The 22,541-nt window shown below is 41.3% G+C and overlaps 1 long non-coding RNA gene across 4 annotated transcripts in view; it reads right to left on the bottom strand.

Annotated features, from left to right (window-relative positions):
- Window positions 1-2,046: 2,046 nt before the first annotated feature.
- The window catches only part of LOC139359147 (uncharacterized), a 36,340-nt gene continuing 15,845 nt past the window's right edge, over window positions 2,047-22,541 (bottom strand). Inside the window, exons 3-4 of one of the 4 annotated variants that reach the window (XR_011614944.1) lie at window positions 4,987-5,137; window positions 2,047-3,349 (exon numbers count right to left, since the gene is read on the bottom strand). This is a non-coding gene — a long non-coding RNA (uncharacterized lncRNA). The other 3 variants (XR_011614943.1, XR_011614946.1, XR_011614942.1) reach the window with 3 other exon arrangements.

The raw sequence follows: 22,541 nt of genomic DNA, 5'->3' as shown, positions 1-22,541 counted from the left end.
CCTGAGAGGCTGAGGCAGAAGAATCACTTGAACCCAGGAGACAGAGGTTGCAGTGAGCCAAGATCAAGCCACTGCACTCCAGCCTGGGCGACAGAGTGAGACTCCATCTCAAAAAAAACAAAAACAAAACCATATATATATATATATGGATTAATTGGATGGCAGAATGGCCTGCTGAAGACACAGATACAGTGACAGCTGAGGGGCAATGCCTGGCAGGGTGGGGTGCTTTCCTACAAGATGTAGTAACTGCCTGAAACCAGAAGTAGCCCATGGTGCCACCTCCCCCATAATCAGACTGCATCAGCCTGGGAACCCAGGGCTCCTTCACACTATTACACTAATTCACCATGGAAAGAATTCTTGCTTTTTGTTTGACCTTGGGCTCAGTGGCTGACCTAGAAGAAATACTTCCATCATAGAACACAAAGTTCCATTCCATTGGAGGTTGAAACTGAGTGTGATCCTCAGCCATCTGGGGCTCATCATACTGCTAAACCAAAAGGCAGACAAAGTTGCTGATTGTAACTTTATGGTGTTATTTAACATGTTCCTTTGTCCCATTTCCCATAGATTGTTCATGTGGTAAAGATATAATAAACTTATTAAATATTAATTAGTAACAGCCCTAGTAAAAGGCAGAGAAAGCAGTCGCTGTATTGGCTGGCTCCATTGACTAGAAGGAAATTCCCTTGCTGCTACCTGACAGGAGAGACTCATCCAGGAGATTCACTGAGGCATCTCCTATTCTAGCAGTCGGTGGAAAGTGGTGCAACCCAGAGAGGCAGGTTCACTGAGGACTCAGATCACAGATGAAGGTATGGGTCACCCTGCCAAGTAACAAGCCCACTCAGCCCGAAGGAGGTAATGGATGGTGGAAGAAGGAAGCTATGATTATCAGCATGGCCTTTATGACTTGTTCCAGAAATGTGCTCAGTCAGAGTTATGTTTCATTGTAATTATTTTAATTGCCCCCTCACTCCAGTCTCCTTGAATCTCCCCCTCCTTCATACCTTCAGTGATGGGCACTGGCAATGGCTACCATTTTAGACTCGAGGTTAGACTATGACTGAATTGAAGTCACCATGCAATGGTACAGCAGTTAATAGGAATTTTGTGGGTACCCTCTGCTGGGAACATAAATAGTTCACCTGGTAAAAGGATAAGGGTGGATGTTTGAGGGAATCCCATACTGGATAACTTCCATTTGCCCCATCTTTCAGACCAGGGAGGCAGACCATATGGACTGCAGCAATGGGCTCTCTTGCCCTCTGGGTTCCGGTTAGATTCAGCCAACAGAAAACACGGGCAGGAGATCAAAGGGTGGAGAAAAATAAAGTTGAGGTCACTATTTCCAATTCCTCCCTTGCTGGGTCACTATGGATTGACTGTGCCCTCTACTAGAAGCTTTTCCCTGGGTTTTGGTAACTATTTTCTCCCTTTACCCCTCCACCATTCCATTATTAACTTGGGTATACCACACTATTCCTTGCTACTTTCACAGAACCCTGCCTACACCTCTGTAATAGTACCTTTGGGGTTTTCTGTTGTTCTTTTTTTGAGACAGGGTCTCACTCTATCACCCAGGCTGGAGTGCAGTGGCATGATTACAGCTCACTGCAGCCTGGAACTCCTGGGCTCAAGTGATCCTCCTGCCTCAGCCTCCCAAAGAGCTAGGATTACAGGCATAAGCCACTGCACATGACCTATAATACCGTTAAACTGCCCTTGACTACCCAGTTTGAAGGCATTATCTGCTTCCTGCCAGGAACTCACCGGATACAACCAGGGCCTATGCATGGCCCTGGAGTTAAAAAAAAATAAAGAAGACCTGGTTCCCAACCTCAAGGAATTTGTGCATCTTATAGTTGAAACAATTATGTAGAGAGATACAAAATTCAAATGACATGTAACAAAATGCATAACAGGGGTATATGTGAGGCATGCTGTTCTACCAAGGAGAGAGTGATCAGCTCTGCTTCCAGATGCGGGTGGGCACGGGGGAACAGGACCACTGTCCCCCACTCCAAGATGAAAGATTTCAACTGGGTCTTAACGTGTAAGTGGAAAGTTAGAAATGCCTCCTCTTCACATCCTCACAAATTAGTTGGTTCTTTGATTCTCCCAGGTGGCAAAAATGCCTCCAGCAATGTCTTCAGTGTGACAGGACTAAAGGAGAGGGAGTTCAGAGAAGAGGCATGTTCCACACCACTCTGAGAGAGGCAGATGTCAAGAACAGAGGCTGTGAAGAGGTGAGGCAAACAGCAGCTTCTGTGCCACTTTCTACACTCTCCTGCCCCACAAGGATGGTCTCAACTCCCACTGTGTATCCTAGTTGCACTCAGACCTGGGCAACCTCAACATGCAGACCCCTTCCTGAAGGCAGCATAATTCTTAACCCCTACCAAAGAGGAATAACACAACGGGCTGTTACTAATATTTAATACGTTTATTATATCTTTACCACATGAACAATCTATGGGAAATAGAGGGGACAAAGGAACATGTTAAATAACACCATAAAGTTACAATCAGCAAAATCTAAACTGTGGGAAGCCCTATAGTATCAACTGGTTTATCCCAAAAATAAACTGCAAGGGAAGCAAATGGTTTTGAAGAAACCCAAAGATTAAAACAGGTCTAAAAGGGCCATGCACGGTGGCTCATGCCTGTAATCTCCGCACTTTGGGAGGCAGAGGCAGGTGGATCACTTGAGCTCAGGAGTTCGAGACCAGCCTGTGCAACAACATGGTGAAATCTCATCTCTACAACAAATACAAAAATTAGCCAGGTATGGTGGCGTGCACCTGTAACCCCAGCTACTCGGGAGGCTGAGGCAGAAGAATCGTTTAAACCCGGGAGGTGGAGGTTGCAGTGAGCTGAGATCGCACCATTGCACTCCAGCCTGGGCAACAAGAGCAAAACTCCATCTCAGAAAAAGAAAAAAAATACAAATGGCTAAGCCCTTCCTCCAGAGATTCTGATTCAATTTAACTGGGATTTGGGTATCACTTCTTAAAGTTTTCCAGATAATGTTAATGATTTCTTAGAGGAATACTTTTAGGACCAAGTGACACAGTCAATTATTTCCAATTAATTAATGATGCATTTGAATCAACCATTCATTCAATCGTGTATTCATTTATGCAGTTTCCAACTCTAATGACTGAATGTTCTATTTCAGAAAAATTATGTCTATGAACTTCCCATTTTTTAAACAGTTTTTACCATCTCTTAAAAATATTTACCTTTTTTTTTTCTGCTGGATTTTCATTGGTTAACTACATAATGAAATTACTCTGAACAGCATCTTTCCCACAAATTTCACACTAAGCTGCTTTTTCTGGAACTAGACAATAGCAAAGAAGAACAAAATTAAATAGTCTACACAAGGAATAAAAAAATCTATTTTCAGTTTATATTTTATTAGTAGTAGCTTGCCAGTCAGATGATATGTTAAAATTATCCAGAATAAAAAAAGAATGAGGCCAGGTGCAGTGGCTCTAACCTGAAATCCCAGCACTTTCGGAGGCCAAGGTTGGAGGATCACTTGAGGTCAGGAGTTCAAGACCAGCCTGGCCAGCATGGTGAAACCCCGTTTCTACTAAAAATACAAAAAGTAGCCAGGTGTGGTGGTAGACACCTGTAATTCCAGCTACTCAGGAGGCTGAGGCGGGAGAATCACTTGAACCCAGGAGGTGGAGGTTGCAGTGAGCCAAGATCGTGCCACTGTACTCTAACCTGGGTGACAGAGCAAGATTTCTCTCAAAAACAAACAAACAAACAAACAAAATAATCAGTAGTTTTTTTGAAACCCTTTTTTACTACTCTTTAAGCACTCTACCAAAGAATTGTCCATATAATTAAAATTCTAGGTGACTTCAGCAGTGGGCCAGAGATGTAGACCTCTGTATCTAATGCTTTCAGAAAAGAAGGTAGAATACAAAGTTTCAATCTTGCTATGAATGCTTTTATGAATTTCTTTTATGCACATGTGCAAAAGTTGTTGTAGGGTATATATTAGTGAAATTTCTGGGTTACAGGGTATGTGAATGTTTAACTATCCTAGACTCCCAGCCAGATCTAATGGGATCTGGACTAGAGGCTGCCCTTTTATTGAGTGATATAAAATCCATCTCTCCCACTCTCTCCTTTGGACAGATATCAGTGAAAATCGCAGAGTATAGAGCTCCAAAATGTTATGTCTCCACAAAAGCAATGAAAAGCGTGCAAAAAGTATCACAATGAACTTTTTCAGAACTTCAGAATGTAATATAAAAGTTACAACAACCAGGGGAAAGCTTAATGATAAAAAAAAAAAAAAAAAAAAAGCTGAGTTTCAGTAAGAGAGCTTTGTGATTTTTAACTTATCTGGTTACTGTCCCCAACTCCCCAACTCAGCTGCAGAGTTGAAGACTGAAGCCCATTTTTCTGCTGTAGGTTGCTGGTAACAGAGGGACCAATACAGACCTTATATTCAAAGAATTAAAAAATTGTGGTTCTGTGTCTTGACCCATATGGTAGCTTCCTGAGGGATCTGCTCAAGGGCTTACCCATATTTTACCTGCCTTGGAGCTTCCCCAGAGTTGAGGCTACTTCCAGGGTGACGTTTGTCAAACAAATTTAAAGGCAAATGTATGAGCTATTGCCACCTGTGGCAAAGGATAACCGTTGCACGAGCAACAGAAAAAACAAAAAGCCTGGGAAAAAAGAGGCTGGAGAAGGGCATACTTCAAGAAAGAAGGGCTTTGAAAAGCTCTCATGTTACTATGGATTGAATGTTAGTCCCTTTCAAAACTCATGTTGAAACTGAGTCCCCAGTATGGCAATATTGACAGGTCAGGCCGTTAAGAGGTGATTGGGTCCTGAGGGCAGAGGCCTCATGGGTTAATCTATTCATGGATTAATGAATTAATGGGTTGATGGGTTAAAGAGTTACTACCACAGGAGTGGGACTGGTGGCTTTATAAGAAGAGGAAGAGACACCTGAGCTAGCACGCTCAGCTCCTTTGCCATGTGATGCCCTGCACCACCTTGGAACTCGGAAGACAAAGTCCCACCAGCACGAGGGCTCTCACTGGAATGAAGGCTCTCACCAGATGTGGCCCCTTGAAGTTGGACTTCTCAGCCTCCGTCACTGTAAGAAATAAATTTCTTTTCTTTACAAATTACACAGTTTCAGGTATTCTGTTACTAGCAACAGAAAATGATTTAAAACACATGTATCAATTTTGGCTTTTGTTGCCATTGCCTTTGGTGTTTCAGACATGAAGTCCTTGCCCATGCCTATGTCCTGAATGGTACTGCCTAGGTTTTCTTCTAGGTTTTTTATTGACGAATGGGATCTAATTAAACTAAAGAGCTTCTGCACAGCAAAAGAAACTACCATCAGAGTGAACAGCCAACCTACAGAATGGGAGAAAATTTTTCCAATCTATCCATCTGACAAAGGGCTAATATCCAGAATCTACAAAGAACTTCAACAAATTTACAAGAAAAAATCAAACAACCCCATCAAAAAGTGGGCAAAGGATATGAACAGACACTTCTCAAAAGAAGACATTTATGCAGCCAACAGACACATGAAAAAATGCTCATCATCACGATGATGGCCATCAGAGAAATGCAAATTAAAACCACAATGAGATACTATCTCATAGCAGTTAGAATGGCGATCATTAAAAAGTCAGGAAATAACAGGTGCTGGAGAGGATGTGGAGAAATAGGAACACTTTTACACTGTTGGTGGAACTGTAAACTAGTTCAACCATTGTGGAAGACAGCGTGGCGATTCCTTAAGGATCTAGAACTAGAAATACCATTTGACCATTACTGGGTATATACCCAAAGGATTATAAATCATGCTGCTATAAAGACACATGCACATGCATGTTTATTGCGGCAGTATTCACAATAGCAAAGACTTGGAACCAACCCAAATGTCCATCAATGATAGACTGGATTAAGAAAATGTGGCACATATACATCTTAGAATACTATGCAGCCATACAAAAGGATGAGTTCATGTCCTTTGTAGGGACATGGATGAAGCTGGAAATCATCATTCTGAGCAAACTATCACAAAGACAGAAAACCAAACACCGCATGTTCTCACTCATAGGTGGGAACTGAACAATGAGAACACCTGGACACAGGGTGGGGAACATCACACACTGGGGCCCGTTGTGGGGTGGGGGGAGAGGGGAGGGATAGCATTAGGAGATACACCTAATGTAAATGACCAGTTAATGGGTGCAGCACACCAACATGGCACATGTATATATATGTAACATGTTGTGCACATGTACCCTAGAACTTAAAGTATAATTAAAAAAAAAAAAACATGTATCCCAGGGAACTGGGCCAGGTGCGGTGGCTCACACCTATAATCCCAGCACTTTGGGAGGCCAAGGAGGGCTGGTCAGGAGTTTGAGACTAGCCTGGCCAACATGGCAAAACCCCATCTCTACAAAAAATACAAAAATTAGCCTGGCATGGTAGCACATGCCTGTAATCCCAGCTACTTGGCAGGCTGAGAGAATTGCTTGAACCTGGGAGGCTCTGGTTGCAGTGAGCCAAGATTGTGCCACTCTACTCCAGCCTGGGCAACAGAATGAGACTTCATCTCAAAATATACAAATAAAATTTTTAAAAATACAAAATATAAAAATTAGGTGGATGTGGTGGCACAGGCCTGTAATCCCAGCTACTCAGAAGGCTGAGGCATGAGAATCGCTTGAACCTGGGAGGCAGATGTGGAAGCGAGCTGAGATCACACCACTGCACTCCAGCCTGAGTGACAGAGTGATGCTCTGTCTCCAAAAAAAAAAAAAGAGAGAGAGAGAGAGTTTCAAAAGAGGAGGAGAAAGAGAAAGGGGCAGAGACAGTATTTGAAGAATTAATGGCCAAAACTTCTCAAATGTAATGAAAGACATGACTCCTCACAAACTTCAAGTATAGAGAACCAGACAGAGACACATTATAACCAAGCTGTCAAAAGCCAAAGAGAGAATCTTGGAAGCAGCAAGAGAGAGGTAACTCATTATTTACAAGAAATCCTAAATAAAATTAACAATTGATTCCTCATTAGAAACTACGAAAGCCACAGGTAGTGGATGACACATTTAAAGTACTGAAAGAGAAAAAATGTCAACCAAAAAAAATTTCTTTCTTTTGAGACAGGGGAGTATAGACTGGAGTGCAGTGGCATGATTTCAACTCACTGCAACCTCCGCTTCCAAGGCTCAAGTGACTCTCCAGCCTCAGCCTCCTGAGTAGCAGGGACTACAGGCACAAGCCACCAATACAGGGCTAATTTTTGTATTTTTTTTGTAGAGTTGGGGTTTTGTCATGTTGCCCAGGTTGGTCTCAAACTCCTGAGCTCAAAACAATCCTCCTGCCTCAGCCTCCCAAAGTACTGGGATTACAAGCCTGAGCCAGCAAGCGGCCAAAAAACTTTTATCTGGCAAAACTATATTCAGTAATGAAATAGAAATTAAGACACTCCCAGATTAACAAAAACTGCAGAAATTTGTCACTAGTAGACCAGCCCTACAGGAAATGCTAAAAGGAGTCCTTCAGGCTGACATGAAAGGACAATATACAGTAACTTGAAGCCAAATGAAGACAGAACATCAGTAAAGGTATTATAACTACCTAGGTAAATGTATTGTAACTACAAAAAACAGTATTACTATATTTTTGCTTTATAACTCCTTGTTTTTTATATGATTTAAAAGTGCATAAACAACAGTTATAAATATATGTTAATCAGCACATGATGCATGAAGATATAGTTTGTAGCAATAGCAACATAAAGGAGGGATGGAGTTATGTAGGAGCAAAATTCTGTATGCTATTTAAACTAACCTGGTATAAATTCAAACTTGATTGTTATAAATTATAATGTTAACTGTAATCCTCAGGTAATCACTAAGAAAATAACTAAAAAATATAAAGTAGAGCCAGGTGGCAGTACCTGTAGTCCCAGCTACTTGGGAGGCTGAGGCAGAAGGATCACTTGAGGCCAGGATTTGAGTAGTTAGCTTTGATCATATCCATGAATAGCCATTTCACTTTGGGTTGGGCAAGAAAGTGAACCCCCACCTCTAAAACATAGAGGTAAAGCTACATGACCTTGGATTTGGCAATGGTTTCTTAGTTTGACATAAAAACCACAAGCAACAAAAGAAAAAATAGATAAATTTGGCTGGGAGTGGTGGCTCATGCCTGTAATCCCAGCAATTTAGGAGGCCAACTTAGGGCGATCACTTAAGGTCAGGTGTTCTAGACCAGCCTGGCCAATACGATGAAACCCCATCTCTACTAAAAATACAAAAATTAGCCAGGTGTGGTGGTGCACACATGTAATCCCAGCTACTCAGGAGGCTGAGGGAGAAGAATTGCTTGAACTTGGGAGTCGGAGGTTGCAGTGAGCCAAGCTTGCACCTTGCATTCCAGCCTGGGTAACAGAGCGAAACTTCGTCTCAAAAAAGAAAAGAAAAGAAAAGAAAAAGTAGATAAATTGAGCTTCATCAAAATAAAAACTTTTGTGCATCTAAAGACCCTATCAAAAAAGTGAAAAGACAACCTATGGAATAGGACAAATTATTGGCAAATCATATATCTGATGAGTCTAGTATCTATAATACATGAAGAACCCTTACAATTCAACAAGAAAAAAGACATGCAAACCAAATACAAAACGGGCAAGGGAAACGAATAGATGTTTCTTCAAGCAAGATATTCTAATGGCCAATAAACACATAAAAATATGCTCATCATTAACCATAAGGCAGATGCAAATCAAAATCACAAGATACCACTTTATACCTATTAGGATGGTTATAATTTTCTGCTGTTGTTTTTTGTGTTTTTGTTTCTGAGGATGGTTTAAATTTTTTTTAACTTTTTTTTTTTTTTTTTTTGAGACAGAGTCTCACTCTATCGCCCAGGCTGGAGTGCAGTGGTGTGATCTCGGCTCACTGAAACCTCCACCTCCCAGGTTCTAGGGATTCTCCTGCCTCAGTCTCCCGAGTAGTTGGACTACAGGCGTGTGCCACCACGCCCAGCTAATTTTTTGAATTTTTAGTAGAGACAGGGTGTTAGCCAGGATGGTTTCGATCTTCTGACCTCATGATCCGCCTGCCTCAGCCTCCCAAAGTGCTGGGATTATGGGTATAAGCCACTGTGCCCGGTCAAAAACGTTTTTTTTTTTTGAGACAGGTCTTGCTCTGTTGCCCAGGCTGGAGTGCAGTGCCATGATCACAACTCACTGCAGCCTTAACCTCCTGGGCTCAAGAGGGTGATCCTGCCACCTCAGACACACACGTATCTGGAACTACAAGTATGCATTACTATGCCTGGATATTTTGGATTTTTTGTAGAGATGGGGTTTCTCCATGTTGCCCAGGATGGCCTTGAACTCCTAGGCTCAAGTGATCCACCTGCCTCAGCCTCCCAAAGCGCTGGGATAACAGGCATGAGCCATCATGCCTAGCCTAAAACATTTTTTAAGCCGGAAAATAAGTGTTGGCAAGGATGTAGAAAACTGCAACTCTTTTTTTTTTTTTGAGACGGAGTCTCGCTCTGTCGCCAGGGCTGGAGCGCAGTGGCCAGATCTCAGCTCACTGCAAGCTCCGCCTCCCGGGTTCCCGCCATTCTCCTGCCTCAGCCTCCTGTGTAGCTGGGACTACAGGCGCCCGCCACCTCGCCCGGCTAGTTTTTTGTATTTTTTTAGTAGAGACGGGGTTTCACCGTGTTCGCCAGGATGGTCTCGATCTCCTGACCTCGTGATCCGCCCGTCTCGGCCTCCCAAAGTGCTGGGATTACAGGCTTGAGCCACCGCGCCCGGCCAGAAAACTGCAACTCTTGTACATTGCTGATGAGAATGTAAAATGGTGCAGCTGCCGTGGAAAACAGTTTGGTGGTTCCTCAAAAAGTTAAAGAATTACACACAAGAGTTAGCAATTCCACTCCTAGGTGTTTACCCAACAGAACTGAAAATAGGAACTCAAACTCAAAAAAACACTGCTAAGAATACTGTCATATTCAATATGTCATATTCAATATTGAATATGACAATATTCTTAGCAGTATTATTCACAATAGCCAAAAGGTAGAAATAACCCAAATGCCCATTAACTGATAAGTGGATAAACAAAAGTAGTATGTCCATATAATGGAAGATTATTCAGCCATAAAAAGAATTAAAATTCATCTGGGTGCAGTGGCTCACGCCTGTAATCCCAACACTTTGGGAGGTTGAGGCAGGTAGATCACTTGAGCCCAAAAGTTTGAGACCAGCCTATGGCGAAACCCTGTCTCTACAAAAATATACAAAAATTAGCCAGGCGTGGTGGTGCATGCCTGTAGCCCCAGCTACTCAGGAAGCTGATGTGGAAGGATTGCTTGAACCTGGGAGGCAGAGGCTGCAGTGAGTCAGAAACTGCAGTGAGCTGAGATTGCATCACTGCACTCCAGCGTGGGTGACACAGCCAGAACCTGTCCCAAAAAAAAAAAAAAAAAAAAGAAAGAAAGAAAAGAAAAGAATTAAAACTTGAAAATACCTAGATACCTAGGAATGCAGCTAATCAGGGAGGTGAAAGATCTCTACAATGAGAATTACAAAACACTGCTCAACGAAATCAGAGATGACAAAAATATTCCATGCTTATGGGTAGGATAGCATTAAAATGGTTATACTGCCCAAAGCAACTTACAGATTCAATGCTATTCCTATCAAACTACTAATGACATTCTTCACAGAATTAGAAAAAAAAACTATTTTAAAATTCATATGGAACCAAAAAAGAGCCCAAGTAGCCAAGACAATCTTAAACAAAAAGAACAAAGTCAGAGGCATCACACTACCCAACTTCAGACTATACTACAGGGCTACAGTAACTAAAACAGCATGGTACTAGTACAAAAACAGACACATAGACCAATGGATCAGAAGAGAGCCCAGAAATAATGCCATACACCTACAACCATTGATCTTTGACAAAGCTTACAAAACAAGCAAGGGTGAACAGACTTTCATTCAATAAATGGTGCTGGGATAACTGCCTAGCCATACACAGAGAATTGAAACTGGACCCCCACCTTACACCACATAAAAAAATCAACTCAAAAGGAATTAAAGTCTTAAATGTAAAACCTAAAACTATAAAAACCCGGAAGACAATTTAGAAAGTACCATTCTGGACAGAGGACTTGGCAAAGATTTCACAACAAAAATGCCAAAAGCAATTGCAACAAAAACAAAAATTGACAAACGCGATCTATTAATAATTAAACTACGCCAGGTGTAGTGGCTCATGCCTGTAATCCCAGCACTTTGGGAGGCCGAGGTGGGTGGATCACCAGAGGTCAGGAATTCCAGAACAGCCTGGCCAACATGGTGAAACCCCATCTCTACTAAAAATAAAAATAAAAAAATCAGCTGGGCACGGCAGGCGCTTGTAATCCCAGCTACGTGGGAGGCTGAGGCAGGAGAATCGCCTGAACTCAGGAGGCGGAGGTTTCAATGAGCTAGATCACGCCATTGCACTCCAGCCTGGGCAATAAGAGGGAAACTCTGTCTCAAAAATAAACAAACAAACAAACTAAAGAGCTTCTGCACAACAAAAGAAATTATCAACAGAGTAGACAGACAACCTACAGAATGGAAAAAAATATTTGCAAACTATGGATCCAACAAAGGTCTAATACACAAAATCGATAAGGGACTTAAACAAATATACAAGCAAAAAAACAACCAATCCCACTAAAAAGTGGGCAAAGGACATGAACAGACACTTTTTAAAGGAAGACATGCATGTGGCCAACAAGTATATAAAGAAATGTTCCATGTCACTAATCATTAGAGAAATGCAAATCAAAACCACAATGAGATACCATCTCACACCACTCAGAATGGCTATTATTAAAAAGCAAAAAAAGTCAGATGCGGTGCTCATGCCTGTAATCCCAGCACTTTGGGAGGTCAAGGTGGGTGGACTGCTTGAGGTCAGAAGTTCGAGAACAGCCTGACCAACATGGTGAAACGCTGTCTCTGCTAAAAATACAAAAATTAGCCAGGCGAAGTGACACACGCCTGTAATATCAGCTACTCAGGAGGCTGAGGCATGAGAGTTGCTTGAACCCGGGAGGCGGAGGTTGCAGTGAGCTGGGATCATACTACTGCACTCCAGCCTGGCCAGCAGAGGCAGATTCTGTCTCAAAAAAAAAAAGGCGGTGGGGGGGGAAGTCTAAAAATAACAGATGATGGCAAGGTTACAGAGAAAAGGGAATACTTACACATTGCTGGTGGGAGTGTAAATTAGTTCAGCCATTGTGGAAAGCAGCGTGGAGATTGCTTGAAAAATGTAAAACAGAATTACCATTTGACACAGCAATCTCATTATTGGATATATACTCAAAGGAATATACATTGTTCTCCCATAAAGATACATGCACGTGCATTTCACTGCAGCACTATTCACAATAGCAAAGACATGGAATCAACCTACATGCCCATCAATGATAGACTGGATTTTTAAAATGTAGTACATATACACCATAGAATACTATGCAGCCATAAAAAAGAATGAGATCATGTCCTTTGCAGCAACATGGATAGAGCTGGAGGTCATTATCCTAAGCTAAGCAACACACGACAGAAAACCAAATACTGCAAGTTCTCATTTCTAAGTGGGAGCTTAACAACGAGCACACATAGATACTAGAAGGGGAAAAATAGACATTGGGGCCTTTTTGAGGGTGGAGAATAAGAGGAGGGAAAGGATCAGAAGATATACCTATTGGGTAACTATGTTTATTACCTGGGTGATGAAATTATCTGTATACCAAACCCCTGTGAAACACAGTGTACCTATATAGCAAACCTGCACATACACCCGGAACCTAAAAGTTAAAACAAAGAATTGAAATTCTGAGAGACACATGTAACCCTGAAAACATTATGCTAAGTCAAATAGGCCAGAAACAAAAGGACAAAAATTGCATTCTTCCACTTACATAAAGTACCTAGAGTAGTTAAATGCACAGAGATGAGAAATAGAATGGTGGTTGCCAGGGGCTGGCAGGTGGGGAGAAATGGGGGAGTTATTGCTTAAAAGTTACAATTTCAGTTTGGGAAAATGAAAAAGTTCTGGAGATGTATAGTGGTGATGGTTGTGTAACAATATGAATGTACCTAATGCCATTGAGCTGTACACTTAAAAATGGTTAATATGGTAAATTTTATGTTATATAAATTTTGCCATAATTTAAAAAAATCTTTTAAACTTTTTCCAAAAAGATCAGGAGAATTCTTTTGGAAAAAACCTCAAAAACATTTCAAGAAATGGCAGTGTTATTAGAATAAGTATGTAACTTTAGAAAACAACAACTTGTAAGAATACTTATTTAGATATTTGACTTTTTGGAAGCTTATGAAAAATGAATGTGTCGGGAAATAAGGTAAATTTACAAAGGTAAACATGCTCTTTAACTAAAAACAACCCCAACACCCTGAAGTACTGATACATGCTATAACATGGATGAACTTTTAAAATTTATGCTGCAAGAAAGACACAACAGGCTATATAAATTTCATTTATATGAAACATCCGGAATAGGCAAATCCCCTCTTAGTGGTTTCCAGGGTCTGGGGCACGAGAACAACACAGAATGACTGCTTATTGGGTAAAAGATTTCCTTTTGGGGTGATGCAAATGTTCTGGAACCAGATAGTGATGGTTGCACAGCATTGCAAATGGACTAAAAACCACTGAATTGTACACTTAAAATGGGTTTTGTTATTTCTGTTATAGAGAGAGTCTTGCTCTGTTGCCCAGACTGGAGTGCACGGCCAGGTGTGACCAGCAGAGCCTGGCCGAGCGATGGAAGAAGGTACTCAGGCATAGGTATCCAGTGAAAGAGCGGGCTAGGGGACCGGGCTGCTCACAGATCCCGAGGAGGGTGTCATACAGAGTTGTAGCACCCGCAGCCCAGACAAGTGGAAGCTGCGGGCATTTATTCAGTACAGATTTAATAACAAAGGCCTTCAGTCAACACACTTTGTGGGTAATTAACATGGTCACCACCCCACCCCACTCCCACCCCACCCCCACCCCACCCCACTCCCACCGCACCCCAGAGAGCAGTCCTGCAGATTAAAGGCCAGGTCCTGAAGCAAACTAACTTATCTAGATCAATTTCTTTACGTCCCCTTGTTATCTAACCTTTGCTCTCAGGCTCTGGATAAGAGAATTTGCCTGCCTTCAGCCAAACCCTCTTTCAAAGCTTTTGCAAAACCTCCTGGCCTTCCAAGAAGGTTTGCATCTTTTCCTATAATTTCTCCCACCACCCTGACGAACCTCCCACAGTGCACCATAACTTAACTCTGGGCTCTGAAGTAGCTGAGACTACAGGCATGGGCTGCCATACCTGGCTAGATTGCTATACTAAATTTTATGTTATGTTAATTTTACCTCAATTAAAAAGGAAAAAACAAGGCAGGGAATTCACCAACTTACGCAGGACTCCAAGATTAGTACTTTTGTAAAATATACATTTATTCAACCATCAAACAAAATTCTAGTTGGTACCTACTTTGTGTAGAAAGTGCCTAAGGAAGTATAGTGTGCTCTATGTTGAACAGGAAAATACATTTCCTTTCATTTGCAGTTCTGTATTTCATTCTAAACATAAACATACACACACACACACACAATAAGAATAAGCCTACACTTAACATTTTGTTAAATATACCAAAAATAAGGATAAAAAAATGAATAACAAATTAGAAAATATTTTTATTACCAAAACTGAAAAAGTCAACTTTTATTGTTCATACAGAAAATTCTGATCAGCCGGGGCAACAGGGTGAAACCCTGTCTCTACTAAAAATACAAAAATTAGCCAGGCATGGTAGCGGTCGCCTGTAATGCCATCTACTCCGGAGGCTGAGGCAGGAGAATCACTTGATCCCAGGAGGCGGAGGTTGCAGTAAGCTGAGATTGCATCACTGCCCTTCAGCCTGGGCGACAGAGCGAGGCTCCTTCTCAAAAAAAAAAAGAAAAAAAAAAAGAAAAAATATTCTTTTTAAAAATCTGCCAGGGCTTTATAGAAATTTGTACATCTTTTTCCTATACCATGTATCATTAGTCTGTATAAATAACTTGTTCACAATTTTGTATCCTCTGATAAAATGAGTACTTTCCAAGGGTAGATAGTCATAATGACTCAAAATGTGTTGAATCTCATGCCCCTGTGCTGTTCTCCCACTCACTCCTTTGGTTTTATGCCTCCTACTCTGGATAATCCGTCCTGATCTTTCAGATTAAAGATCATGTTGTTGATGCTCTGGTAGCCTCAGCTGGTCCTTCATACCACATATGAAATTCTTTTAAAATAATCTTCTAATTATTAGTTTAGTGTCTGTCTCCCTGGAGATTATATAATTTCCCCAAAGGCATGGACTCATTCCCATCTCAAGAACAGGTCCCATTATATGTCATAGAGACACATAATGAATCACTTAATAAGAAACGGATGAATGAATATGTTACACACAGAACTTTTATGAGAAAACGACCTTACAATTTTTTTTTGAGATGGAGTTTCATTCTTATGGCCCAGGCTGGAGTACAGTGGCATGATCTCAGTTCACTGCAACTTCTACCTCCCAGGTTCAAGCGATTCTCCTGCCTCAGCCTTCTGAGTAGCTGGGATTACAGGCGTGCGCCACCACGCCCAGCTAATTTTTGTATTTTTAGGAGAGACGGGGTTTCACCATGTTGGCCAGGCTGGTCTTGAACTCCTGACTTCAGGCAATCCACCTGCCTTGGCCTCCCAAACTGCTGGGATTATAGGCGTGAGCCACTGCGCTCGGCCCTTTTTTCTTTTTTTTGAGATGGAGACTCACTCTGTCGCCCAAGCTGGAATGCAGTGGTGTGATAGCTCACTGCAACCTCGGCCTCCCAGGTTCAAGCAATTCTTCTGCCTCAGCTTCCCAAGTAGCTGGAATTACAGGTGCCTGCCACTATGTCTGGCTACTTTTTCTATTTTTAGTAGAGACGGGGTTTCACCATGTTGGTCAGGCTGGTCTCAAACTTCTGACCTTAGGTGATCCGCCCACCTGAAAGTGCTGGGATTACAGGCATGAGCCACCAACACCTCGCCAGGACCTTACAATTTTTTAAAAATTATCTTATTTCTTGTTTGAATGGTGAATGATGATGATGGAGAAGAGGGTGCATACTATTGAGGAAGGCATGAAGGAACCTGAGGTTCTTGAACTTGAGAGCTTAATTTTCTCCCAGAACCTTGTCAACTGAATAGCTCCTTTCTCATTCAGTTAGAACAGGGTTTACTTCTCCTTTTGTATAATCATGGTAGTTTCTCATTTTTGTGTCCTGGGTTTCAAGAGCATTGGTTAAAGCTTTCCTACTTTAATAAGAGTAATGCTGATAAAATAGCCCCAAAGTGCAAACAATCAAAATGTCTTTCAATGTGTAAATGGTTAAACTGGCACATCCAAACCATGGAATACTACCAAGCAATGAAAGGAAACCAAACTACTGATAAACACAACTTAGGTGGATCTCAAGGGCATCATATGAGTTTAAAAAAAAAAAAAAGGAAAAGAAAAGCTGATCTACTCCATGGTTCCACTTATTTAACATTCTCACTATACAAATTAGACATGAAAGACAGATTAGTGGTTGCCAGGTATGGTGAATGAAAGGGGTGGTATAACTGAAAAGGGTAACATAAGGGAGCTGTTAGGTGATGGAATAGTTCTGTCACGAAGTAGTGGTGTGTACTCGGGCAGGAACCTCCACGTGTGACACAATGGCATGGAACTATCCACATATGTTGTACCAAAGTCAGTTTTCTGGTTTTGATATTGCGCTATGGCTAGGTAAAAAGTAACCACAGGGGGGAAACTGGTTGAAGGGCACACAAAACCTCTTTGTTCTGTTTTTGCAGCTTCCTGTAAATCTATAATTATCTCAAAATAAAAAGTCAACAGAAATTTTTTAAAATTTTAAAAGGAAGATTGCTAAGTTTCACAGAGGAAAGCCCCAAACCTTGAAAGGCTGGAGCATTTTTCCAGATGCACCCTAGGAGAGTGGATGCACCCATGAAGGAAGAGCACCCAGAAGAAGGTTGCATGCAGGACTCAGCTCCCACCAGAAATTTACACTGGCTCTACCTTCCTTCTAGAATTGATAGCTACTTCGGCTGTTGAGTACAGAAAAATGCCACCTATTTCATATAATTGTAGATGCTAAAGGAAGCTTGGTGAGCCAAATCCACAAAGTTCCCCTAAAAAGGCTGGAGCATAGTGGAGAAATGCAGATTTGCCCACAGCCATCCACTTAGCTGATGACAGTCTCCAAATCTATAAGCCAAAGTCCTTTCCCCCACACCTTGTGACCCCGGTAACAAAATCCTGAAATTCTGCCAACAGAGGCTAAAGACAAATTCTCTGGTCATTAACATAAAATGCCACCCATTCAAAATCCTAGAATAGGATGTTTTTTTATTAAATGTGGATGAGAGGTACTGCTGAAAAATTTGTAGTGCCTCCTCCATGCTTCTCATAAAAATGAATTAAAACATTTGAGGGAAAATAAAAAACGTCAATGCCAAAATCCACTATCCTACTATCATAACACTCCACTTCCAAGGTCCCAGTGGGCATATTGTTACCTCGCTGTTATGTTCTGCTGTCACTCAGAGCACAGCCCTCCCAGGATAAGAGCCAGTGTTTATCTGTTTTAAATAGATTTATTGAGACATAATTTACATGCCATAAAATTAACCCATTTCAATGGTTTTTGTTAGGTTCACAAAGTTGTGTATCCATCACAACAATCTAATTTTAGACCATTTCCATCATCCCCACCATAAACTTTGTGTCCAGTAGCTGTCAGTCCTTACTCCCACCTCACCTCACATTTAGGCAGCCATAGTCTACTTCCTGTCTTTACAGGATATCCCATATAATTACACAGTACGCTTTGTTTTGTGTCTGGCTTCTTTCACTGAGCACGGTTTTGAGGTTCATTCATGTTATAGCACGTCTCAGTATTTCATTTCTTTTTACGGTTAAATAGTATTCTGTTGTACAGATGTGTCACATTTTGTTTGTCCATTCACCAACCGATGGACATGTGAGTTGTTTCCACTTTTTTACTTCTGTGAATATTGCTGCTCTGCACATTCACATAAAAATCTTTGTGTGAACATGTTTTCATTTATATTTGATAGATAGCTATAAGTAGGACAGCTGGGTCACATGGTAACTCTATGTTTAACCTTCTGAGAAACTCCCAAACTATTTTCCAAACTGGCTGCACCATTTTACAGTCTCACCAGCAACATGAGGGTTCTAGTTTCTCCACACCCTTGCTGACACTTGTTATTATGTCTTTTTTGTTACAGCCACTACAGTGAGTGTAAAGTGGTATCCCACTGTGGTGATTTGTATATCCTTGGCAACTAAGAACATTAGGCATCTTTTCATGTGCATAATTGGCCACTTGCATATCTTCTTTTTAGAAATATCTACTCAAGTCCTCTGCCCATTAAAACAATTAAGTTGTTAAGAGTTCTTTACATATTCTGGATGTAAGTCTCTTATTGGATATATGACTTATAAATATTTCTCTCATTCTGTGGGCTTTCACTTTCTTGTGGTTATTGAAATTCAAAAGTCCAATTTATTATTTTTTTTACCAGTGTGCTTTTGGTATCATTTATAAGAAATCATTGCCTAACTTAATATCACAGATTTACACACCACGTTTTATTCTAACATTTACAGTTGTTCTCTCTTAAATTTAGGTGTGTGATCCATTTTGAGTTGATTTTTGTATATGGTATGAGGCTGAAGGCCAATTTCACATTTTTTTTTTGCATATGGATGTCTAACTGTCCCAGCACCATTTTTGAAAAGACTCTCTCCCATTGAATTTTGACATCTTTGTCAAAAATCAATCGACTGTAATGTAAGGGTTAATTTATGGGTTCTCAATTGTATTTCACTGGTCTATAGTTTATCCTTATGCCAATACTACACCGTATTGATTACTATAGGTTTGTGTTACATTTGAAAGTGAGGGTGTCTCTAGGTCCTCAAACTATACTCAAATTTTCAAGATTATTTTGGCTATTCTGTGTTCTTTTCATTTCCTAAGAATTTTAGTTTATCAATTTGTGCCCGGCCAGGTGTGGTGGCTTCATCTGTAGTCCCAGCACTTTGGGAGGCTGAGGCAGATGGATCGCTTGAGCTTGGGAGTTCGACACCACCCTGTCCAACACGGCAAAACCCCATCTCTACAAAAAATACAAAAATGAGCCAGGTGTGGTGGCACATGCCTATAGCCCCAGCTACTTGTGGGGACTGAGGTGGGAGGATCACTTAAGCCTTGGAGGCAGAGATTGCAGTGAGCCAAGACTGGGGCACTGCACTCCAGCCTGGGTAACAAAGCAAGGCACTGTCTCATTAAAAAAAAAATTATGTCCTCCAAAGTCAGCAGAGATTTTGATAGGATTTGCATTAAATATGCAAACCAATTTGGGGGATTTTTTGCCATCTTAACAACATTAAGTCTTTCACTCTACAAATATACGATGTTCTTTCATTTATTTAGGTCTTCTTTAATTTCTTTCAGCAATGTTTCATAATTTTAAGTGTAGAAGCATTGCACTTTTGCTGAATTTGTTCCTAAGTATTGCATACTTTTTTGATGCTACTGTGAATGGAATGTTTTTCTTAATGTTAGGGTTTTTTCGGTTTTTTTTTTTTGAGATAGAATCTTGCTCTGCCACCCAGGTTGGAGTGCAGTAGTGTGAGCTCGGTTCACTGCAACCTCTGCCTCCCAGGTTAAGTAATTCTCCTGCCTCAGCCTTCCGAGCAGCTGGGATTACAGGTGCATGCCACCATGCCCGGCTAACTTTTTTTTTTTTGTATTTTTAGTTGAGATGGGGTTTCACCAAGTTGGCCAGGCTGGACTTGAATTCCTGACCTCACGATCTGCCTGCTTCGACCTCCCAAAGTGCTGAGATTACAGGCGTGAGCAACTGTGCCTGACCAAGTATCTAAGTATTAAATGCTGATATACAGAAATACATTTGATTTTAGTATATTGATTCTGTATCCTGTGACTTGGATGAACTTATCAGTTCTTGTAGTTTTATAGTGAACTGTGCATAATTTTCCTTCTTTCTTTTTTTGCTGAAATGGAGTCTCGCTCTGTTGCTCAGGCTGGAGTGCAGTGGCGTGATCTCAGTTCACTGCAAGCTCTTCCTCCTGGGTTCACGCCATTCTCCTGCCTCAGCCTCCCGAGTAGCTGGTACTACAGGCGTCCACCACCACGCCCTGCTAATTTTTTTTTTTTTTTTTTTTTTGTATTTTTAGTAGAGACTGGGTTTCACTGTGTTAGCCAGGATGGTCTCGATCTCCTGACCTCGTGATCCGCCCGCCTCGGCTTCCCAAAGTGCTGGGATTATAGGCATGAGCCACTACACCCAGCCAAACTGTGCATAATTTTCTACATACAAAGTCATGTCATCTGGAAACGACGAGTTTTGTAACTGCCTCCACCCAATGGGTTATTCCTGGCCGCTGCACTATAGAGACCACAGCAGTGCAGTAAAGAAAGAGTTTGACACAAGGCCAAGTCATACCTTGTGGGAGAAAGAGTTATTACTCAATTCCATCTCCCCCAGAATTTGGAGATTGGAGTTTTTAAGGATAATTTGGTGGGTGGGGGTTAGAAAGTAGGAAGTGTTGATTGGGTCGAAGACGAAATCCAGGGAGTCAGAGCTGTCTTCTTGTGCTGTGGGGACCACAAGACCAGGCAAGCTAGTTTACCGATCTGGGTGATGCACTGGAATGCAGGGTCTGCAAAATCTCAAGTACTGATCTCAGGTTTTACAACAGTGACTGCTAAATCATAACTTCTAACTTGTGGCTAATTTGTTAGTCCTGCAAAGGCAGTCTAATCTCCAGATAAGAAGGGGGTTTGCTCTGGGAAAGGGCTGTTATTGTTTGTTTCAAAGTTAAACTATAAACTAAGTTCCTCCTAAAGTTAGTTTGGCCTACATCCAGGAATAAGCAAGGACACTCTTGCAGGTTAGAAGCAAGATGGAGTCGGTTAGGTCAGATCTCTTTCACTGTAATAATTTTCTCAGTTATAATTGTTGCAAAGGTGGTTTCCGTTTTACTTCCTACTTTTCTAGATGCCTTTTTCTTGCCTAAACCACCTGGATAGAACCTCCAGGATAATGTCGAACAGATGTGGTAAACGTAAATCTCTTATTTCCGATTTTAAGAGACAATCATTTAGTCTTTCACTATTAAGTATGATGTTAGGTATAAAATTTTTGTAGATGCTCTTTATCATGTTGAAGAAATTCTTTTCTATTCCTAGTTTGTTGAGGTTTTAAAAAAATCAATAGGTACTGAATTTTTTTCAAAAGCTTTTTTGCATCTATTCTTTTTTTTTTTTTTTTTTGAGACGGAGTCTCGCTTTGTCGCCCAGGCTGGAGTGCAGTGGCCGGATCTCAGCTCACTGCAAGCTCCGCCTCCCGGGTTTACGCCATTCTCCTGCCTCAGCCTCCCGAGTAGCTGGGACTACAGGCGCCCACCACCTCGCCCGGCTAGTTTTTTGTATTTTTAGTAGAGACGGGGTTTCACCATATTAGCCAGGATGCTCTCGATCTCCTGACCTCGTGATCCGCCCGTCTCGGCCTCCCAAAGTGCTGGGATTACAGGCTTGAGCCACCGCGCCCGGCCTGCATCTATTCTAATGAGCATGTTTTCTGTCTTTCATTAACAAAGTGTATTACAGTAATTGATTTTCAGATATTAAACCAGGCTTGCATTCTCAGGATAAGTCTTATCTAGTCAAACTGTATAATCCTTTTTATACGTTGCTGGATTTGGTTTGCTAGTATTTTCTTAAGGGTTTCTTGGCATCTTAATGTATGGGGAATATTGGTCTGTAGTTTTTTTATAATGTCTTTGTCTAGTTTCGGCATCAGGTAATACTGCCTCAGAGAATCAAGTGGGAAGCTTTCTTTCCTCCTCTATATTCTGGAAGAGTTTGTGAAAGATTTGTAAGCAATTTTTGTTAAATGTTAGGTAGAATACTCCAGTGAAATTTTCTGGGCATAGGCTTTTCTTTTAGGGAAGATTTTACATTGTTGATTTAATCCCTTGTTTTAGATTTACTTAGATTTCTATTTCCTCTTTTTGAGACAGGGTCACTCTGTTGCTCAGACTGGAGTGCAGTGGTGTGATCACTGTAGCCTCGACCTCCTGGGCTCAAGCAATCCTCCCACCTCAGCCTTCCAAGTAGCTGGGACAACTAGCTAGCCATCACACCTGGCTAATTTTTGTACTTTTTTCTGTAGAGACAGGTTTTCACCGTGTTGCCCAGGCTGGTCTTGAACTCCTGAGCTCAAGTGATCCACTTGCCTCAGCCTCCCCAAATGCTGAGATTACAAATGTAAACCACTGTGTCCAGCCTCTA

The sequence above is a fragment of the Macaca nemestrina genome, chromosome 16 (assembly GCF_043159975.1).
Source record: "Macaca nemestrina isolate mMacNem1 chromosome 16, mMacNem.hap1, whole genome shotgun sequence".
Taxonomy (NCBI): domain Eukaryota; kingdom Metazoa; phylum Chordata; class Mammalia; order Primates; family Cercopithecidae; genus Macaca; species Macaca nemestrina.
The sequence above is the reverse complement of the archived record's forward strand: the minus strand, read 5'-3'. Positions and strand labels throughout refer to the sequence as shown.